The sequence below is a fragment of the Schistocerca nitens genome, chromosome 9 (genome assembly GCF_023898315.1).
Source record: "Schistocerca nitens isolate TAMUIC-IGC-003100 chromosome 9, iqSchNite1.1, whole genome shotgun sequence".
NCBI lineage: Eukaryota > Metazoa > Arthropoda > Insecta > Orthoptera > Acrididae > Schistocerca > Schistocerca nitens.
The window spans coordinates 145,068,053-145,091,533 of record NC_064622.1 but is presented as its reverse complement, the minus strand read 5'-3'; positions in this window follow the sequence as shown (position 1 = coordinate 145,091,533).

Here is a 23,481-nt window from a genome sequence, read left to right as displayed (position 1 = left end):
GGGAATGGGTGGCTGCTTTAAGAATTTGATGAAGTCTTTCTTTTTTCCATTTGATTGAGGGTAATATGCTTCAGTTTGGGTTTGGTTGTATACACATATTTTGACAGAGCTTTAAATAGCTCAGATTAGATTAGGTTAGATTATTCATTCCATAGACCCATAAAAGAGGGACTCCTACTAGGTGTGGAACATGTCAGATTACAAAAATTTAATTAGAAAAACTTGAGTTTTATTAATTTTAATGATAATCAGTCAATAAACAGTAAAATCATGTACATGAATTAAATTTAAACTTCTAATATTTACAGGTTTAATACTTATGTCTGTTTTCATTAAATCCATCATTCAGACATCTGCTAGTTTCTTGGCTATTACAACCAAGTATTGTCAAAAATTAAAGTAAATTATTCATTTCAGTGAGCCTCAGTTAAGAACAGATTATGTACAAGATTTAAAATTAAACTTCCACTATTTACAGACTTAAGACTTACATCTGCTTTCCATACATCCATCATTCACACAGTAGGTAGTTACTTGGCTGTTACAACCAAGTATTGTCAAAAATTTAAGTATAATAAATTTTCATTAAATGGTCTACTGCACTTGTTGAGAAACTCATGGATGGAATAGAAGTAGTTGGCCACCAAAAATTCTTTTAAATTATGTTTAAATTGTGTCTTGTTGGAAACTAAACTCTTAATGGTTGCTGGTAACTTATTGAAAATATGTGTTGCTGAATACTGGACTCCTTTCTCGGCAAGAGTAAGTAGATTTTAAATCTTTATATATATTGTTCTTATTCCTAGTATTGATACTGTGTACTAAGCAGTTAGTTGGAAAAAGAGATGTATTATTTACAACAAACTTCATTAAGGAATAAATATACTGAGAAGCTGTGCTTAATGTGCCCAATTCTTTGAATAGGATTCGACATGATGTTCTTGGATTTACACTACTCATTACTCTTATTATACGCATCTGTACTCTAAAACTTTTTTCTCTGTTTGTGGAGTTACCCCAAAATATACTACCATATGACATAATGGAGTGAAAATTAGCAAAATATCCCAGTTTTTTTATATTTATATCTCCTATGTCTGACATCATTCGCATTGCAAACACAGACTTGTTTAGGAGCTTTAGCAGTTCGTTAGTATGTTGCTCCCAACTGAATTTACAATCAAGTTTTAATCCCAAGAATTTTACACTTCCAACTTCTCCTATTTCCATGTCATCATATTTTATACACACACCAGAAGGAAATCTCTTGGAAGTTCTGAACTGCATATAGTGGGTCTTTTCAAAATTTAATGACAGTGAATTGGCTATGAACCACTTATTAATGTCAGTAAAAATTTGATTAGCTGCCCTTTCAAAATTTATATTTGATTTACTATTTATTGAAATGTTTGTATCGTCTGAAAATAAGACAAACTTGGCATCTGGTAATGTAATACATGACAGGTCATTAATATACACAATAAACAGTAGTGGACCTATTATGGAACCTTGAGGAACACCACACGTAATTTCTTCCCATTTAAACTGTCTTCCACCATTGGTCACTGTTTGGAGTGACATTCCAAATCTAGTGATTCAACAACTGAAAAAAGTTGGTGCTACTGCTTCTGATTGTATGTTTTGAAATGGTACTACCTCTACCCAGTTTGTAACTGTATCGTCAGTTGTTAAACAGTGAGTATATCCAACAGTAGAAGGTACTGGTCCTATCAAATCAAGTTGAATTATTTTGAAGCGTCCATCATTACTAGCAAAGTGTCCTAATGGCGCTTGAACATGTCATGATACTTCATTTTTCTGGCAAGTAATGTATGTTTCTACCATATTTCAGACATCCTTTTTATAGTGATCCAGACAGCCCTTGATGAGATCATGTTTACATTCGTCTTGACGCATGGATGAGGCAAGTTGTAATACTGTTGGGAAATGGGATACCAAAATGCTTCGGGTTGTAAAGGCGAATAATTTGTGTTGACACATCCCACCATAATTTTTTTCTCCATTTGTTAAATGGACTTTTAGTTTAAGTGATGTGTGACAGCAGGACTTTAATTGATGGAACTGCTAGTCATCTTCTTGTGCCTGGGCTTTCTGTTTGTAGTTAACTGGAACTAATTCTTCAAGCCTTGATAAGCTATCAGCAAGATTTTGTTTACCAGTTATTTATAACAGACCTCTAGTAAATTGCGATCAATGCTATAGATAACGTAAATGGATTGATGTGCTACCTTATTGTTACGCTCAAAGCCATACATTAGAGGAGCATGGTCGGTATAAATAATGAAGCCCCTTTCTCTTAACAGATATCTGAAGTATTTTAGAGCAATGTGTATAGTAAGCAGCTTTCTGTCATACATACAGTACTTCTTCTGTGTCGCTGTTAAAATTTTTTTTAAAATCCAGTCGGTCTCCACTGTTTATCTTGCCACAGTTGTAATGAAGCAAGTGCCGTAAAATCTGAGGCATGCACAAATAATGCAAGTGGATTGTACAAACCAGGAAATCTCAGAAGCGTAACATTTGCGAGATTTTTCCAATTTCTTCTTCTGTCCAGTCAAGATGGCTTCGGTCAGTTTTAGTTGTATCTCTTAAGTAATCATAGAACAAAGTTTGGTTTTCAGCAGCATTTTCAAAATGCCGACGATAGAAATTGATGGTCCCTAAAAATTCTCTAAGTTTATGACCAGCTTCAGGTCGTTTGTAGTTCGTTATTATCGCAAACTGTTCTGGATTTGGCTTTGTTCCTGCAGCTGTAATTAAATTTTTCTAAGAATGTTAGCTGTTGTACATCAAATACTGATTTTACAACATTTATTATGAGACTAAACTTATTAGTAATATGTTATTCAGGTGTTTAAAGAGGGAAATAAGATACTTGACATGTTGTTCTGGAGATTCAGGTGCTATTAAATTATCATCCAAAAACGGGAAACAGAAGTATAGGTCTCTTGCAGCTTCATGTATAAACATCTATAATGTGCTAGATGCATTACAAAGTCCAAAGGGGAAATAATTAAATTTATAAATGCCAAAAGGTGTAATTATAACTGAGTGTGGGTATCTTCTTTAGCAAATAGAATTTGGTAGTATGCTTTCAGTAGGCCAATCATTGAGAACATCTTTTTATTTTGAAGCATAAAATTTACACCATCAACTCGTGGATACCGGCCTGGGAGAGTCCTGTCATTCAGATGGTGATAACCTCCACAAACTCGCCACTGACCATATGGCTTCATGACAAGATCACTTACGATGGCGATCTGCACATCTACGTCACGCATTCTGCAACAGCCAATGAGTTTTCAGACGTGTTCTGAACGCTCTGCAGTGAATTCCGTGGTTAATGCGAGCATTAAACGTGATTGTAGAGAGTTATTTAATGAATTTCTATTCCATTTGTTGCGAGCTGTCATCGCTGATGGTGGTGGTAAGTGAGCGAGAGACTCGAACTCGGGACCTGCCAGGAAGTTTCATATCAGCGCACACTCGGCTGCAGAGTGAATATCTCATTCTGGAAACATCCCCAGGCTGTGGCTAAGCCATGTCTCCGCAGTATCCTTTCTTTCAGGAGTGCTAGTTCTGCAAGGTTCGCAGGAGAGCTTCTGTAAAGTTTGGAAGGTAGGAGACGAGATACTGGCAGAAGTAAAGCTGTGAGGACCGGGCGTGAGTCGTGCTTCGGTAGCTCAGATGGTAGAGCACTTGCCCGTGAACGGCAAAGGTCCCGAGTTCGAGTCTCGGTCGGGCACACAGTTTTAACATGCCAGGAAGTTTCAAATCAGCGCACACTCCGCTGCAGAGTGAAAATCTCATTCTGGAAACATCCCGCAGGCTATGGCTAAGCCATGTCTCCGCAGTATCCTTTCTTTCAGGAGTGCTAGTTCTCCAAGGTTCGCAGGAGAGCTTCTGTAAAGTTTAGAAGGTAGGAGACGAGATACTGGCAGAAGTAAAGCTGTGAGGACCGGGCGTGAGTCGTGCTTCGGTAGCTCGGATGGTAGAGCACTTGCCCGCGAAAGGCAAAGGTCCCGAGTTCGAGTCTCGGTCGGGCACACAGTTTTAATCTGCCAGGGAGTTTAATATCAGCGCACACTCCGCTGCAGAGTGAAAATCTCATTCTGGAAACATCCCCCAGGGTGTGGCTAAGCCATGTTTCCGCAGTATCATTTCTTTTAGGAGTGCTAGTTCTGCAAGGTTCGCAGGAGAGCTTCTGTAAAATTTTGAAGGTAGGAGACAAGATACTGGCAGAAGTAAATCTGTGAGGACCGGGCGTGAGTCGTGCTTCGGTAGCTCAGATGGTGCCGGCACGGTAGCTCAGCGTGTTCGGTCAGAGGGTTAGCTGCCCTCTGTAATAAAAAAACTGAGTTAATCGATCAACACCGAACTTAAACGGATGTCTTACGACGTCCGCCCCGAGCAGATGCAACGAGCAAAACCGACCAGAATGAGATTAAAAGAAAAAAAAAAAAAGATGGTAGAGCACTTGCCCGCGAAAGGCAAAGGTCCCGAGTTCGAGTCTCGGTCGGGCACACAGTTTTAATCTGCCAGGAAGCTTCAATGCAATCCCCGTACGTGCCTCAACATGCGCGAACTGCTATCGTTCGTGGATCGGAGTATAGTTCACTGTGATGGTGATGGATGTATAATACCATTATTTAACAGAAACTGAAATTTTTAGCAATCTCTAATTTATGTGGGTCCAATCTACGAGCCATAGTGTGTACTTGTGGATCACTAGTGGTAGTAATATAACACTGCGCTAAATGCTTCAGCACTTTTTGTATTATGACTGGTTTTGTCAGTTTCGGACATTAATCCATAAGCTTCGAAAACTGGCATGTTGCATCGAATAAGTCTCTGGCATTCATAATTATTTTTGAGATCAACGAGTAAACCATAACGGTGAAAGAAATCAGCCCCCAATGTACCTTCTGATAAGTCTGTTATGATGCATGGTCATAAAGAATAAAGTCGGAGGGTTTAACTTTCTGCTTTTTGAAACAGGTATAACAGACAAATCTACACTGCTATATATCGGAAAATATCTTCCACTGTCTTGATCTAACAAGCAGCCGATATTGGCGGCTTGATTTGAGTACTGGGGTACAACACTTAGCCGCTATTTTATGTAAGCTTTCTAATTTTCCTTATTTTGCCTTTGGCAAGGCGGACCATATTTTTCAGGCTTACATCATGTGCCAAATTTAAAATGATAATAGCAATATTTACCGTTTTATCGAATTTTTCTCTGCTTCTACTCCTACTGCGCTATTTTCGCTTACTTATCTTGCAGAGAAAACTAGGAATGACACTGACGACGATGTTGGTGGAGTGGACTGAACTGACACAATTTGAACCTCCTCAGCAGAGAGCATTTCGACCATAGGATCTATCATTTGAACAATCTTATCCTCTGTTTCGTCAGATATAATTAAAATGCTTCGAATGCAACTATGAACTTTGTCCATACGAAGACATATTTGTACCGGCTTAGCCCCTCTGTTTTCTTAATAAATGACTAGCTTCGTATCACCAAGTTAAATTAAGAGATTTTTAATTTGACGCTCTTCACTTTCTTTAAATAAGGTCAAAAGTCGTTTTTTCGAAAGAGAATATTTATCACTCTCGTCGCTTGTAACTAGATTCATATATTTTCAACAAATTTTGTCTCCACTTGAGCGAGCAAATAGTTAAATTTAGTCACCTCTGTAGCTCTACCAGCGATTGTAAGTTGTACTTCGACTTGACAAAATCAGAAGTTGTATGCACGCATGGTGTCTGTTCTTCCTGACATGTCCGAAAGAATAGATACGACGCGGAATCCGCAGCTGCTACACGTGTTGTGTAAACCGAAAGTAGAGAGGAGAGAAAAGGAAGGAACGGAATTATTGATATCAGTAGCGTAGGTAATGCATGCGGTATCATCGGCGACGAGTGAAAATATGCCTCGGGCCGGGGTGCGAAACAAGGATCTCCTGCTTACAAAGCTGTTCGTTAAAATGTGCGGCTGATGTAATATTACGGCGCTTGCGGGAAATGGAAATGTGTGGCAGACGTAATACGTGACGCCAGTTATGATGAGTTTTCCGCGGTGTCAAACGTGCATCTACTACTCCTGCAAACGTCTGTCAGTTTTGCAGGCTTCGTAGTTTCTGCTAGGTGATAGCAGAAGTATCACTGGAAAAATTAAAATTTGTCGTTCTTGAAACTTTTGTTATCGTGTATTTTTCGTAGGCGTAGGCTGGCGTTGAATTTCTCTCTGTTTCGTGCGTTTTGTACTCGTATGTTCATTTTGTGTTCTACATGTGCAGTGACGAAGGTGAAACGACTGGAGCAAATGATTTATAAAGTTCTTGATAAGTCGAGAGAGAGAGAGAGAGAGAGAGAGAGAGAGAGAGAGTCATGAGAAGGATACATTTGATGAAGATTCAGATTACACGTTTATCGTATTATTTTCGTAGAGGGTGTTGTTATGAAGGATTTTCCTGCAGGTAAGTCAGCAAATCAATCCGAGCACTAGATTCCAGTGAATGTAATGTTGAACCATTTATCTCTGTTTCTGATGACCTCTTCCTTAACATTCAGTGTACTCCACTATGAAGGCTAAAGTTTGCTTTGTACACGTGTTTCTTTAGATTTAAATTGGCTGCAAAGGAAATTTAATGGAAGGATCATTTGTTTGCTTACTGTGGTTATGTATTTGAATACCAGAATTCCTTTTCCATTTTAACTTCAGCGATAGGTACTGTCGAATTGAAGTTTCATCTGTGGATTCAGATTTAACACTAACTATGCCAAAATTTGTATATCTAGAGTAGAAAGTACAATTTCTTTTTCTTTATTGTAATTTCATTCCCCTGCCCCATATCGGCAGGAGAGGGCTGGCAGCGGCACAGTCTACCGCTCCTCAGCCAAATGGCTCTACAAAACAAAAATACAGGAGGGGGATTACATAAAAAAGGGGGATAAAGGGGATATGAAAAACACAGTAAATGGAGATGAAGGGAGTTAAAATATGTGGGACAGTTAAAAAGCCGACATAAAGTTAAAAGAACACAGCTGGCAAATCAAAGTGCACTTAAAAAAACACTGGAGGCAAACACGAGTTAAAAGTCGGCCCCAGGACAAAAATCACACAGATCACGGCACTTAAAAAACCACTGGAAGTAACAGAGCACTCATGAAGACTAAAAAACCGCTGGTAGGGACCTGCCAAAGGACTGGAGACTGAAGAGGAGAAGACCAGTACCATATGAGTTAAATACTGCGCCACCCGAGCATGGTGTTCATTGCACTGGCGCTGTCTTGGGATGCCTCTCGGCTAACCCACATTCTCACCTAGCACCACCTATCCACAGTACCGATTCATAACCACCATGCTCGCTACTTTGAGATTCCCACACGAGGTTAGATGTGAGTGTGCATCTGCACTGAAGGTAGTGTATCCATAGCCCATCGAGGCATGTCTGAAAGAACAGACACCACGCCTTCATACAACTGATCCACCTCTATGGGCAATGAATCTATCACCTTCAGTGTGGACGCACGATTACGTCGGACATCAGGCGGGAAGCATGGTGGTCATGAAGATGTACTGTGGGTAGGTGGAGCTAGCTGGGAATGTAGGTTTGGCAAGAGGCGTGCGACAGTCACTACGTTCAGGTGGTGCAGTGGCTAACGCAAGTGCCTCGTAAGCAGGAGATCCTGGGTTAGCATCCCAGTCAAGCACACACTTTCACTTGCCACTGATGATTCCACATAAAGTTCCGATGCAACTGACACCATCAGTCCGTTTCCTTTCTCCCCCTCCAGTCTCACCTTGCAGACATTTGTATCACCTTGCAGACTTTTATTTAAGGAACTCGGGATATTCACAGTACCTTCGCAATACAGATATTCATTTATGAAATTTGTTATTAATAACCCATCTCATTACAAAAATAACAACGAAGTGCATAGCTACAACACCAGAAAAAAGGATGATATTCGCTATTTTGGATTAAACATCACTTTGGCACAGAAAGGGGTGAATTATGCCACAAAAATCTTTGGTCATTTGCCAAATAGTATTAAACGTTTGACAGATAGCCAACCAGCATTTAAAAGCAAATTAAAAGAATTTCGGAATGACAACACCTTCTACTCAATAGATGAATTCTTAAATATGAAGTAGTAACTGTAAAAAAATAGTTAATTAATTATTTTGTCTAAAGAAAACTTATGTTAAAGTGACGTGTTCCACATAATTACGAAATATCGTATTCATGATCTATGGAACAAGGATTAATGTATGTATGTATGTAAAACCAGATGTCTGGCTTCACCGTCCAGAACTGCAGTAGCTTAACGTTTATCTTATCAATTTGCACCTCACATTTAGGATTATTCCCACCGTGTCCATTTGCTGGTGACATTGCGTATTTTTCAATGCAGTATACGACGAATTCAAGTTGAAAAAAATCACATTTAAAACTTCGCCGCAAATTACATTGCACAGATCGTCGACTTGCCAATCGCGACAGGGTCACCAATTTGTTGGGCACGAGCTTTAAGATTCAATTTAACGTGGACTTTTCAATTTATTTTATTTGCTTATCGCGCACACAATGAATCTTAATTACAACAGGCACAGCGTTACAAACTTCCTTTCTCGTAAAAGGCGAAAGAACAATAATGCTATTATGATAACATTATCACGGCAAATAGTTTAAAATGCTCCAAATGGCTCTGAGCACTATGGAACTTAACATCTGAAATCATCAGTCCTCTAGACTTAGAACAACTTAAACCTGACTAACCTAAGGACATCACACACAGCCATGCCCTATGCAGGATTCGAACCTGCGACCGTAGCAGCAGCGCGGTTCCGGACTGAAAGGCCTAGAACCGCTCGGTCACAGCGGCCGGCGGCAAACATATTACAAACACTTACAAGTTAAATAAGAATTTAACATGTTCCCACAACTTCCTTCGCCTTCTTGTTTTGGATGTCACTGTCTTGCTGGATGGTTCTCAAAAAATATCCCATGGTGGAGCCAGTTAAATGTTGATTCAGTGACTGAATTAGACTAGTAACGTATTAAGGAAAGAAGCGGACAACAATATCACTGTAATGGAGCAGATCAGGTTTCAGCCATGTGATTTATGACCCTTATGTAAACAAACACCATCTCTAATCCATATCTCCTGCTCCCCCACTCTTCTCCCTTTCCCTGCAGGTCACACTATCATTTATGACACACTGTCATTTTACGATCAAACATGGTTGACCAAGACAAGTACCACACTCTGACATTACAGTGGACTTTGCCCACTGAAAAAAAGAAGCTGCAAGAAATTTAAAAAAGTATGAAACACAGAGTAATCCTATTTGACAGCATGTGCTACATCCTTTCTCCTTTGAACAAGGATAGTATATACTTTCTGCCACTTGGGTAGTGCATATGTGATTACTTACTGCCCTATTAGTTGCTTCTAGTATTGTAGTGCTCTATGTGATCTACGAGTACTTTTTCCATGTATAACTTGATCAAAAGTATCTGGATACCTACTAGCGGACATATATGGGAAGCATCTGTCGTCAAAACACTCACCGTATTTAAAAAGAAAATCATGACTTACTTTCATTCTGAAAACGGAACAGAGTCTCGCTGGTTAAGAAATTGCAGGTTCCACTGTGCTGTAGAAATTTCGCTGCGAAACCCTTGCACATCCTCCATATAGTCCCGAATATCTGCCCACACGATTTTCCAGCGGAGGGGACTTCAAGGCCATATTTTATCCAGAACAGACATTGCACTCCTGCACAGTAACGCCGGATTCCCATAGTGTTTGCCATAAATCCATAATTTTCTCTCTGACAGAAATACAATTGTCTCTTCGGCGTTCAAAATTTCATGTGATCTGCTTTTCCAAGTATATGGTTGCTCTACACAAGTGAGACTACGTTAGTTGATGTTCATAACTTCAACACAAATTCTCGTTTATGAAATGGAAACATGTCCGCTCAGGAGCAAGCTAACCTGCTTTCTAAGCGCACTTATGTATCTTGTTGTATTTTGGAAAAATCCGAAATACTTCGTTATCTTCATAATATTTTTCTCGAATGCCCATTTCTCATTGTTAAACAGTGAAAAAGAAGAACTCACTTTCCTTTCAGTTACTCTTTTTTCTCTTTTCTGTTTTCATTTGTTCTCTCACATGTTTCTCCTTCATTCTCTCTTCATTACTTATGTTACTTGATTAGCGATCATTAATATACACTCACGTCTAGACGATTGCTCCACTGGTTTCCCTTCTTCACTTCTGTAAAGTTTGGAAGGTAGGTGACGAGGTACTGGCGGAAGTAAAGCTGTGAGGACCGGGCGTGAGTCGTGCTCGGATATCTCAGCTGATAGAGCAATTGCCCGCGAAAGGCAAAGATCCCGAGTTCGAGTCTCGGTCCGGCACACAGTTTTAATCTGCCAGGAAGTTTCATATCAGCGCACACTCTGCTGCAGAGTGAAAATCTCATTCTGGAAACATGCCCTAGGCTGTGGCTAAGCCATGTCTCCGCAATATCCTTTCTTTCAGGAGTACTAGTCCTGCATGGTTTTCAGGAGAGCTTCTGTAAAGTTATAAAACTCAGAGAGAGATGGGGAGAACATTTCCAGCTTCCACATTAGATTAAGGGGACATCGTTCCGATAGAAATGATGTCCTAGCCAAGGAAATAAAGTTTTGCAAGATCTAGACTCAATGAGTGTCCATCACAAGCGGACCCTAAAACAGCCGGAAAACACTAAAGAAAACAATACCACAATGTAAAAAGGCATGAGAAGCAAGCAAGCCCTCGATTATCCGGGTGCGAATTATCAAGTTCGGATATCATCCATGCTTAGTTCGACAATTTTTGAAAAAAAATAAAAAACGAAGCGTTAAGTATCCTTTAATAGTTTGAAGGTATGTTTTCGTTCATAGCGCCGTGTTATGGGTATGAGTGATATCTTACTGTCAGAAGACGATGCTAACTCAAATTCAAATACAAATTAATAAAACTGATCGTTTAAAGCAGTTGTAAATTACTAAATGGCTGTGACGTTTATAACATTAATAATTATATCAAACAGTAGTATTCAACACTTAATTCTGAGATCTTTTCCACAGTAGATTGCACCTACCGATAACTAAAAACCAGAATAGAAAACTGTGCTGTCATCCAAGAATTGTTGAGACCACATTGTAGGCCAAGGCCCGTTCTCTGTTTACACCTTGTCATTTCGATCGAACACGTGCGTCAGCACTGTTAAACTGCCGCTTGAGAGGTGCAAATACTCGAGACCCCTGTCAGCACAGCTGTATCACAACGAGGAATGTTCCAATGCTGTTACTTTACCAGCCATAACAACGAATTCTCATAATTTGCCACAAACTGTCCTCCGGCAGACAAGCCTGTATTCGACTCATAACAGATCAAACCGATGTTTACAGAAGCAGCCAATTGCTGTTCAGATTCACTTCGGAGCTGCCATTTGATGCACACGCCGAGAAAACTACCAGTGCCACAATCGCCAGCAGGGCAGTTTTAAAAAACTTCTAGAGAGGAATTTGAAATATGATGAATTGGATTTCACCCATGTACATTTATGTTGCAGTAATAATGCTCCCAATTGTTTAGAATTACGATTGCTCTCTATACAGTGGATTATCGTGTTTCAGCGTTGATGAGTTGAAGTATGATTCAAAAACGTAAGCTATTTGATAAAACTATTTCTCTGTCTGTCTCTATTCACATCTTCTTACTGAACAATACTATTTAAAAGTTCCCATTTAGGTTCAAATTAGTTTCGATGACTGTTTTTCCAGCTATGAGGAACATAATGCAAAGACAATTTACAATATTTTATTTTATAGCTGTTCGTTGACACTTACAAAAATTAAGAATCCAGTGTAGTCTCCTGTCCAAGAATGTAGAATTATTGTAGTGTCTGCATTAAATGCTAGACTATGTAATAACAAAAAAATACTAAACAAGCTGATAAGTGTCAAGTAGTGAAGCGTGCATATTAATGAAAACTATAATTGGAAGAACTATATAACAGCTTAAGGGATCAGCTAAATTTTGATATATGATAAATTTCCAAGTTTGGGTTAACACAGTTTGATATTTTTTGTATTGACAGCCTAGGGATAATATATTCGGTAAAATTTCTTGATGAAGAAAGTAGTGATTACAGTGCATGAGGTAAGTACAGTAATTACAGTACTGATGGATCTTGAAGTAATCTGTTGAAGTGGATGGGAATCTTAGGTAGATAGTTACATGTTCCATGGATCGTAATGATGTGGAACGAGTCATTTTACATTTACATTGCAAATTAATTTGTACATACAGTTACATTCTGAGCATTTATAAGTTTATTTTTCTTTTTTTAATGTAGAAAGGAAAATGGTGTACAGCCATGAGTTAGTAACTCCTAATGCCTAGCCCCCAACTTTTATGCATAACAGTAATAGAAATTTTCTATGGAGTAGAATCAGTTGTCACTGAGAAACTGCCACAGTTTGTTATCAGATTTTTCTTTGCTTTCTGTCAGAAATTTTAAGTAACTGGGTAAGTGATCAAAAATTTTTGTAGCAGCATTGTACACCCCTTTTTGTGCCAAAGGTAAACTTAATGCAGAGTAATAAGTCATTTTTCCTTCTGGTATTGTAATTATGTACCTCAATGTTCCTTTTGAATTATAGTGGTTTTCAGGTACATTCAGTGGAATATGTGGATATTGTCTGCAAAATGTGTGAATTAATATTGGAAAGGTAATATATTAAAACGTCGTGCCTGATGCAGTAACTTTACTGCATGAGGAGCGAAATGAGATAAACGACAAACTTTTTCCTCATTAATTTGGAGCTGGAAGGGGGGGGGGGGGCGTCAGCGAGAAAAAGTTTCTTAAGGCTTTGAAATTACTTCTAAAGCTTGTTGCAAGTCGCTAAGTGTTCTCATTCTGAGTTACTGGATGAATATAGTCTGGGTATTTGCACTCTGTGAGCTATGCATCCTCAAGACATTTGCACACTTTCTAACTGTAATACTTGTTTTACTGTGTTAAGCCTCTAATGTAAGACTATACCTCTTCATGAATGGGTTATGACGACATTTTAAATTTTAAAATTTGGTAAATGGTGGTTGTATGAAATATTGAAAATCAAATATTTCTTTCCCCTGGAAGCCATTATATAGACAACCTGTAACTGGGACCATGCATCATGAACCGTGAACCGGGTTAGCTGTTTGGTAATCCTATATATTATCAAATCGACGTACGTATGTCTGTTTATTTCCTAACCAATGGCCAAATTTCAACCAGACTTGGTATACATATCCCTTACTAAAAGGCAAAAGCCGCTGTGGGGATAAGAACCACCAACCTACCATAGTTTAGGATACACGTCATGATAAATAACGAGATGCGTGAAAAACTATCGCTTAATTCATGACTTTAAAATTTATTACTTCTGTGCTATTAATTCTATTCGCAATAAATTTCACAGACAGTATCTACATATGCCCCTCAATGTACCTATAAAATTATATCATGTTACCACATATAGTTCAGTAGATATGATTCTTAAACACTGAGATGTGTGAAAAACGGTCGCATCATGCAATAAGTTTTAATACCTTTATGCTTTGCTACTAAGACATTCCTAGAGTCACAGTCTAATAATTACAGTCATTACACACTCTGGTGCGAAAATTGTTACCGTTTGACACCAGGAGCGACACTAGCGCTACAAGTGGTGAAAAAACAGTCATATGCGTCTTAAGCATAAAGTTTGTTTTCAATTATTTTTTAGTTGATTAACAAAATAGTTGGTATATTTTTGCATTCTGTATGTTAGTAAATTATTAAGAGATATGAATTATCACGAAATACGTGCAAAAACAGCCGAATCACAGTGATTCAATAAAAAAAGCTACAACTTATTCATGATGAAATATTTTCGGATAAGTGTATATTTCCAGCTTCCTGTGCTGAAAGCAAGAGAGTATAAACATGTATTTGATGCATGAGGAGCATATGTTTCTGTTGTTGTTTGTTGTGATTGCCATAGGCACTTTTCTTGACACTTCAAATATTTTATGGAGTCTTATGATTCGCCTATTTTTACACTTCGATCGACTTCCTAACACACTAATATTTTTGTAAACGTAATTATCTTTGCTTCAAAAGCGAATATATTGAAGATTCTTACCGTTTGTGGCTCAGATTTAGCGACAAGCTTGGAATTGCTTTCCTCTGTGTTGGTAAACAGTTTTATTGGTTCTGACGACTTATTATCACATTTGCATGGTTTTCCTTAGGCTACAGGTGTGGCGGCTTGTTTGTTTCTTTAAATAATGTTGGTATTACAGTCCATATAAGTTTCCTACGTTCCACATTCACTGACTTGGCTGAGAGTGTAGTGAATAAAGCTTCGCTGTTTTGGGTAGATATACGAGGTCTTTCTGCAAGGACAGGTCTACTGGTGTTTTTAGTAATTTTATTGTTATTAAACGAAAAAGACATTACTCAGTAAATTTCTATACGTTAGTTGAGAATCGTAAATAAACTGTCCCGTAATGCACCACTTCGAAAGTCGGAGGGTCCTTAGGACAATAAATAGTTACAAATCTGGTGTAATTTTTTAGTTATTGTTGATTTTTATGACACTACATACATTTCCTATTGTGAGAATTATGTTACAAATCATTATAAACGTTAATATTCGCAGTTATCTGACATCGCATTCAGAAGTGTCGCGTTCTGGCCGCTTTGGGCGCTGCTATCGCTGGGGGTAACAGAAACAAGACGGAATGTCGCGACTGCTATATTAGACTGTGTTAGACTGTACCTAGAGACTGAAGTTAACCAAATAGCGTTGTAGATACGTGAAGCAGCTGCGCCCAGGTGCCTGAATATGAAATTAGAAATGTTGTTTGTAATCAAGTACTATGTACAACTGTTTTATTAACTCAGCAGGGTTTTCACGAAAGCATGAAAACGAAATTTTTTCGGTATTGCACTAAAAACAATACTCATTTTTTTTGTTTTCAGTTCTGTTAGAAAATTGGCAAAATGAATACCCGGGTTTGTCAACTAGTGCTGTTAGAACTAACGGGAGAACGCACACGATCAGGATCTGCGTAAATTAGCGTGCTGCACTGCACGGCACTGCTAGACGGGAATCTGATTGTTTGTCATCGTGTGCTTCAGTTGAAGTGTTTCTCATGAAAAGCACTTTCGCCACCACGGACACTGCTCACGCTTCAGTTTACAGATTGACTATAATGAAATAACAGTAGAGCACTCCTATTATAAAAGAAAAAAATCTGCAGATTTTCTATTTGTAATATCTAACATCCAGGAATTCGACTGTGAGGCAGTTATTACTATAAATGTAGTGTTACTATCTTCTTTTTAACATTAGTATATGATGGAAACATATTCAATGGTTTCAAAATAATTTCTGTAAACTGTGGAACACAGGTGGGCAACCCTGCTCTAGGTAAAGCCGATCCGATGCAAGTGGTGACGCGCCGAATGGTTTGGTTAATTGCTAGGGAGCAGATTTCCACTGTCGCATTTCCGAGAGCCTGCGGTTTTGCGATGGCTGAGCTGAAAGAGCACTGTGTCTGTAAAAATTTACATTAAACTTGTGTAACTGCTGCAGAAACGCGCCAAAAGCTGAAGCAAGCATTTGGAGGCAACAGTGAAGGTCAAACACAGACTTACTACAGACAAACGGACGAGCATCGAAAAATGATAATGACCATTCCGGTCGGTCAACAACTGGCGCCGGTCGTAGTGCCCTAGCGGTTCTAGGCGCTACAGTCTGGAACCGTGCGACCGCTACGGTCGCAGGTTCGAATCCTGCCCCGGGCATGGATGTGTGTGATGTCCTTAGGTTAGTTAGGTTTAAGTAGTTCTAAGTTCTGGGAGACTGATGACCTCAGAAGTACCATAGTGCTCAGAGCAATTTGAACCATCATCAACTGGCGCCACACGAGAAAATGTTCAGAAGGTGGTCCTGCAGTATCTAGACCAGGGCTTCACAACATACGTGCTCGCGGAGCAAGCTGTGAGCAGCAAGGCGCGAGCACGGAGCAACGCGAGCACACTACCCCCACTACCGGACCAGAGCGGAGAGTGGGGAAAGTCACGTGGGGCACACAAGAGCTGCCGCCAGTCAATGTGAATCCGCGGCCACCTGCAGGGATATCACTCACGAATTATTACTGCGACAAATGAAACAAACAAAGGAGAATGTACACATGCCACATAATTTTATTAGCTTAGTGTATGCCTCTCCATTCGCATTAATTTGTGAATTGTTACACAATAAAAGGTGTCACTGAAGTGTGGGATTCTCGGTTATCTTGTACTTTTTGCCCTTTACAATTGCGTCTATGTTCGGAGTAATTGTTCTTGTGCATTTTAGGTGCAGCGTGCAGTTTAAATTTCGATCAGACAATGCGTTTCTCAGGTGTGTCTTGTTACATTTCATTGCAGAGAACAGTTGTTCTCAAACATATGTGGAACCAAACATTGATATTATTGTAGCCGCCAGTTTGTGCAAACGAGGAAATCTATCCTGAGGGAAATGTCTGTAGAATTCCAAAATGTTTTCTTGTTCTGAAATTTGTCTCTGTATTCTTTGTCACACTGCAGGTCAATAATTTCTTGCTGCAGCTCAGGACGAATCTCTTCAATATTCGCTGAATATAGAGCGGAGAACAGATCAAAATCACTGTCTAGTGGTATCAGATCTTGAAAGCGCTGATCAACTAAACTATGTGAATAACGTCCACAGTCTTTGTGAACATCTTGCATGGATGATAATTTAGGAAAATGAGCTAGGTTTCCTGTTTCCAGCTGACTCACCCAAAGTGTCAATTTCATTTTAAAAGCTCGTATTCGATCTATGAAATGAGTAATCAGCAGATCTTTACCTTGTAGTGAAATGTTCAAAGCATTCAGATGGCTAGTTCAATCTGCTAAGAACGCGAGATCACATTCAAACATGCGCGCGCATTTCCCCTCCCTTCCCTCTCTCCATACTCTGCGACCTTGCAGCTGCTCGCGAGCACGTGCCTGAGCAGACGCGAGTACTCGCGCTCAAAACCGGCCAGTTGTTAAGCCCTGATCTATACTGACCATACAAGGCCCCAGTGACACCTTTGGAATAAGTTATGTTAAACGTGAACATATTCTATCAGAAATTATAGATGTGAGGGGTGACTGTAAGTCTTCGTTTGAGGGCGTTCCTGCAGCGTACATGCAACCCGACTCCGATGCGGGTATATAGGCACCAACATGCGGTCTCGGAAGGGAAACTTTCTGATCTCCCATTATATGGCGAGGATTTTGGCGAAGTTCGTGTCCCAGGTGCTTCAGTACGATCAGATGCAGTATCAAGCAGCGTTGTTCATAAGGAGTTCGTCCCTCCTGTATAGATTGGCAATAAAAAGTCTTATTGCGATATTATACGACGTTTGAGAGAGGACATTGGCACAAAACTTCCACAAAAATGGGTTTGCGAAGGGCTGCGTGCATCAACAATTAACGTATACCCCATGTATTACCAAAGAACTTTTGTCTACTAAAGACAAGAAGAGAAAGTTATCCCACGCCCGCCGTACTCACCAGACCCAGCTACGTGACTTCTTCCTCGTCCCATACATGAAAATGAAGACACGAAGGCTGAAGTAGTGCAGAGGAGAATCCAGTGGAATTACGGAGGATACTAAATTCCCTAACAAAGAAAGACTTTCGGGATGTATTTGAAAAATTGCAGAAATGACGGATACAGAATAAGATCTATGTGAGACATAATTATTTTAATTAACGTATCTCGGGAACATTTAGATACCACCTTCAATACACACAAAGTTGAACTGTTTATCAGCTCTATCACGAACTACATTGACGGCAAGCAATGAAACCCTCATGACTCCATTTTGTTAAATTTTGCAGGTGAAAGTAAAACGGTTTCTTAAAAGATAATATAAAGCGGTACAGAATGTTCCTACATGTGTAACTATATAGTAGAATCCTAGTTATTGACAGATTAGGGAAGTCCATGCACTTTCAAACATCTCTTTGATTATATAATTGACGGTTACTGGAATCACGAGTATTCATAGACAGATAGAGTTGCGAAGTTTTCATTGCCTACCATCGACATATGGTTAACACAAATGGATCTACACACTCTTACAAATAATTGCTAAGTACGCAAGAAATATACATATGACTATTAACACGCTGTATACGGTTTACAGCAGTCTGTTGTCCCAAACGTAGATAGAACTTACTCTGAGGTGACAAAATGTCATGTGATCCCCCCTATTATCGCGTAGGACCGCCTTCTGCCCGGTTTAGTGCATAAACTCGACGTGGCATGGCTTCAACAAGCCGTTGGGAGTCCCCTGCAGAAATACTGAGTCGTGTTGCCTCTATAGCCTTTCATAACTGCGAAAGTGTTGTTGACGGTGCAGGGTATTGTGCATAAACTGACTTCTCGATTATGTCCCATAAATATTCGATGGGAGTCATCTCGGGCGATGTGGGTGACCAAATTATTCCCTCGAGCTGTCTAGAATGTTCTCCAAATCAATCGCAAACAACTGTGGCCCGGTAACAAGACTCATTGTCATTCGTACAAATTCCATCGTTATTTTGGAATATGAAGTCCATGAGTTGCTGCAAATGGTTTCCAAGTAGCCGAACATTACCATTTCCAGTCAATGATCGGTTCAGTTAGACCAGAGGACCCAGCCCATTCCATGTAAAAACAGCCCACACGACGGCTTCGTGGGATCTGCATCAGACTCGAGCACAACCGTCGTCTTTTACCACCTGATATCGTGACTCAACTGACCAGGCCACGATTTTCCAGTCGGCTAGTGTCCAACGAATATGGGCAGGATCCCTGGAGAGGGGCTACAGGCGATGTCGTGCTGTTATCAAAGGCCCTCGCGTCGATCGTCTGCTGCCGTAGCCCATTAACACCAAGTTCGTCGGTTCGTCGTATGTCACATTGATTTCTGCCATAATTTTAAGCATATTGTTTGTCTGTTAGCATTCACAACTTTATGCAAACGCCTGTGCTCTCGGTCGTTAAGTGAAGGCCGCCGACAACTGCTTTGTCCGCAGTGAGAGGTAAAGCACGAAATTTGGTATTCTCGACACATTCTTGACACTCTGTATCTCGGATTTTTCCGAAGTGGGACGTCCCATCCTGTGAAGGCATTGCTAATTACGCATATAAATTTTTTTTTCGTGATTTTCTTTGGATTTCTATTCCTTTTATTTTGTTCATATGGGCATTTCTAATTGTGATTATGTAACATTCTACTGTGGTTTTTAAATGTAAAGATGTAATTGTGATTATTTCGTTTGCCAATGGATAAATATGTTCCTTGCTTTGTACCTGTGGTAAAGTTTCTAAAGTTCTCTTTTGGAATATTATTAACTGTGAAAAATGCAGTCAATAACATTTATAAAGGTTTATGTAATTTACGATAACGATATAACATCTATAGACAGGGGACAGCGATAGTGATATCGAGAGTTGAAAGGTTGTTGCGTAGTCGAGGGGATGGTGGATGGCGTGTCTGTGAAGCGTGCGCGGGAAAAATAGTACTGTGTTCCATGCAAAGCATACGTAATTGTATGGACAATGATACCGAACTATCAGATTGCTAATTCTCTTTACCACTGCGGTATGTAATGCCATCGCCAGCGAACTTTAAGAGCAAATAAACCGGACTGTGAAAGTGCCGCTAACATTACTTTGTTGTGACCGACACGAACTGTGCCTTTATTCTAATGAACTTTGCTGGTATTTGTTTTGGGTGGTGGAACTGTTGTATATCACATTCTATCAAGCCATGAAAGTGAAGACTAATTAACTGTGCAATATAAATAGGTTTCAGTGTTGTAGTCGAAGTTTGAAATGCGAGAACAGAGTGGACATTGTTTACGGTGTGCTTCACATACATGAACAATTCTATGAACTGTGTATTTGTGGCTAAGACTATATGAATGTGACGAACCGTGTAATTATGGGCGATAGCGTCACGGACAGTGCATAAAGTGTAAAAACGAGCGATGTCTACGTCATGTACTTTGAAAGAGAGGACATGTCAACAACGTTCGTATACTGGCGTCTTGTGGTTTGCTAATCACCACGAGGTTAATGATACAGCTGTGCCGGAACTTTATTTGCGTTTCGCCGGAGAAGATTAACCAGCAGAACTGTCTGTATCCTGCTTTCATCATCGTAACCCGCCGACACCGTGCTGCCTAACGCAACGCTTCGTACGCAACAAAAAGTTAAGGGATTTCTCTGAACGCTATCCCCTGACCTAGAAACTTTCTTCCTCTATTAAAAGTATAAGAATTACAGACTCTGTCTAATTAAATTCTTTGTTTAGTTTGTTTGCTTTCTGCTAACGAAAATAAAATTACAATCAGTGAACTACAAGTTGCCTGGTAGTCATTGTTTAAACACCAGTAAATATAAACTTCTTCCTCTCATTAGGACTAATTCTCCTTGCATGTCAAAATTATTGTACTTATTTTATGTAGTTTTATGTATTGTTATGAGACTAGATATATGACAGTAACTAATAAGAGTGTTTTGTCGCGAAATATGGCTTCGCGCGAAAATTACGGCGACTGCCATAATTGCTTGCGTTCTGACCAATAATGTAAAAGCTGCTATTCCCGTGTTGGTGCTTTTCCTGACGTGGGCGGGAATTATGGATGTCAGCTGTCAAATCACGTAGTGACTCTTTACCCAGTAATAAAAGTTTTTTGATATTGTATTGCTACGAGTCGTAGTATTAAGAGACACTGGTTATACTCAAAAGTGGGTTGATGTATGGTGAAACCCCCCAGTGTTCATGCGATTGTTAACAGTATTGTGTGTGATTCACGAAATTTTGTCACTTTTTCTAATTCCTTTGAAGTTTCAGAGAATATATACACAATTTTGTCGGTTCAGGTTAATTTCAGAGCAGCTTCTCGTGAATGTTAGAGTTTTCAGTTCATAAACAAAGTGGGATCGTGACCAATTGAGAATTATAACAATGAGTGTGGTTTTCCAACTAGAATTTTGGATGACTTCACAGTTCAGATTTTGATAATTATTTTCCCTGTGGGTTGAGGTCATCACAATCCGTCTAGCTCTAATTAATGTTACGCGTTCAGAGTCTGTTAGTTCCCGTCGTGCGGCTATAATCATGTCGGATCCTTTTCACATTGAGGCGTAGCGCCGTATACCGATCCTGCCTTGGAGGCGGGTAAGTGGGAGATGTGTCTCTGAGCTGGATAGTGACGCGAGACTGGACGCGCACGTAGTTTATGTGTCAGCCGATAGAGGACAATATTGGATAGTGGATTGATTTAGTTTCGATTGTGCCCACTAGAGTGCACTAAAGTAATACAATGTTTTCCATAAACTATTCTAGTATTTTCATGAAGTGTTATTATGCCTTTTTTGTGTAGGTAAAATGTTATAAATGTGTTTTAGCAGTATGAATGATGCGCGAGTTCGGTTTAAGGTTAATATGAAGATAATTGTTTAACGAGTTATGAAAGTGAGATTTAGTGTGGGAACATTTCGAAGAATTATGGATGTGGACAAACGGGATTTTTGTAGAATAGATTTGTAAAGTAAGTTTATGGTAAAGGGAAAGTTAATTCAGGTGCAAATAACAATAGTAAATAACTTTATGCATAAACAAAACTTCAGCATATTAGATAATTACGTCGGTAAAAAGTGCAGTCGTTAGTTTTACTATTTTGCGATTTGTTATTGATGAAAAGCGCGGATTGACGCGGGAGAATGTTGGTTGCTATTGGCTATTGAGTAAACTGACCAATGGTAAAGCAATGTTCTTCGTGCGCCTTTCTCTGATGGTAGAGATGACTTAGAGTATTCTAGAGAGGAGTCGGAGCCATGAAACAGTTCGGACTTGTGTAGTAGTAGTTCCGATGGAAATTGTAAGTTGCCGGATCTAGCAGTGTTTCATACATCAAAAGTGTTGTAAAGTGACGGCATAATTATTGCAATGGGTGTGTAGAAATTTCGGAATTTTTAAGCGAATTTTGTGACGAGAAAAGACATGAATTCCGCGTGGCGTATTGAGCAAGTCGGTGGCTAAAAACTGTGACTGAATTAGGTACCGACAGACGTAATATTTGGCGAGCATTCTCAATCAAAAACAATCCGTATTTTTGGAGCTATTACGTTTTCGGGAAATGCAACACCATAAACTTGCTAACGTGAGTGAAAGGGATGGTGAGTGACTGTTAAGACTAGCACGGGCTTGGCAGTGATACTTATTCACCTAAGTTTCAGAACATATTAATTAAGGAAAAATTTCCAACCTTCCATTTCGTGTGAAAACATTCCCCCGAAACGTAGATTTAGTTACTCTGATTGCAGCCTGGTTCACGTCGAAGTACAGTAGGTTTCACTCGGCTTCCCTACTGATGTTCTGCTAAGACGATGTTCGCAGGTTTCATCATAAAGGGACGGAAAGAACCGCGCCGCCCCAACATAAATAGCATGACCCCGCCAATGCACTGCCCTTTTGTACTTTGTGTACCCGATACTACTGCCATTTGTATATATGAATGTCACAATCCCGCGACTTTTGTCACTTCAGTGTATCCCAGGGAATAATTATTGTGTATCTGGTGCTAAACGTGGAGTGACGACTGGGGAAGTCGGCTGAAATCACGATTTTACATAATTGGCCGCAGTATATAACGTTAGCCGTTACATCACGGATCTTATGTTAGCTGACAAGACCAGATTCACCAGTAAAAGTTAAGACTCAAATATCAGAAGGTGTACTGCAACATTGACTGTTAAAAAAGTTATTCAACTTGAAATGGGGATGGAACCAGTAATGAGATACATTCTGTAGAAGAAAAAGTGGATGATGAAGGAATTAAGACGAAGAGTAAGTCAAATAAACGTGTTCTGAAGAATCCAACTATGAGCGTAATTGTACAGTTCCTTATTCTGACATTGGCAGGACTAATCAATCTAGATATTCATGCGGATAGCGCTGCTCTTATAACCATCAAAGCTGCGAAGAAATCATAGCAACAGGTCAAGAAGCATAAACATCACAGTCGCGTGATGGAGATGGCAACAGTATCTAAAGGCATACGGTTATATTTGAAACTGCATTGGTTTGAACACTGCAGTGGTTTACTGGATACGGTATTGAAGAAGGAGGTGGGGGGGGGGGGGGAATTTGTGTTTAACGTCCCGTCGACAACGAAATAATTAGAGACGGATCACAAGCTCGAGTTAGGGAAGGAGATAGAACAAATCGGCCGTGTCCTTTCGAAGGAACCATCAATCAACTGCCTTAAGTGATTTAGGGAAATCTGGGAAAAAATCAAGATGACCATATACG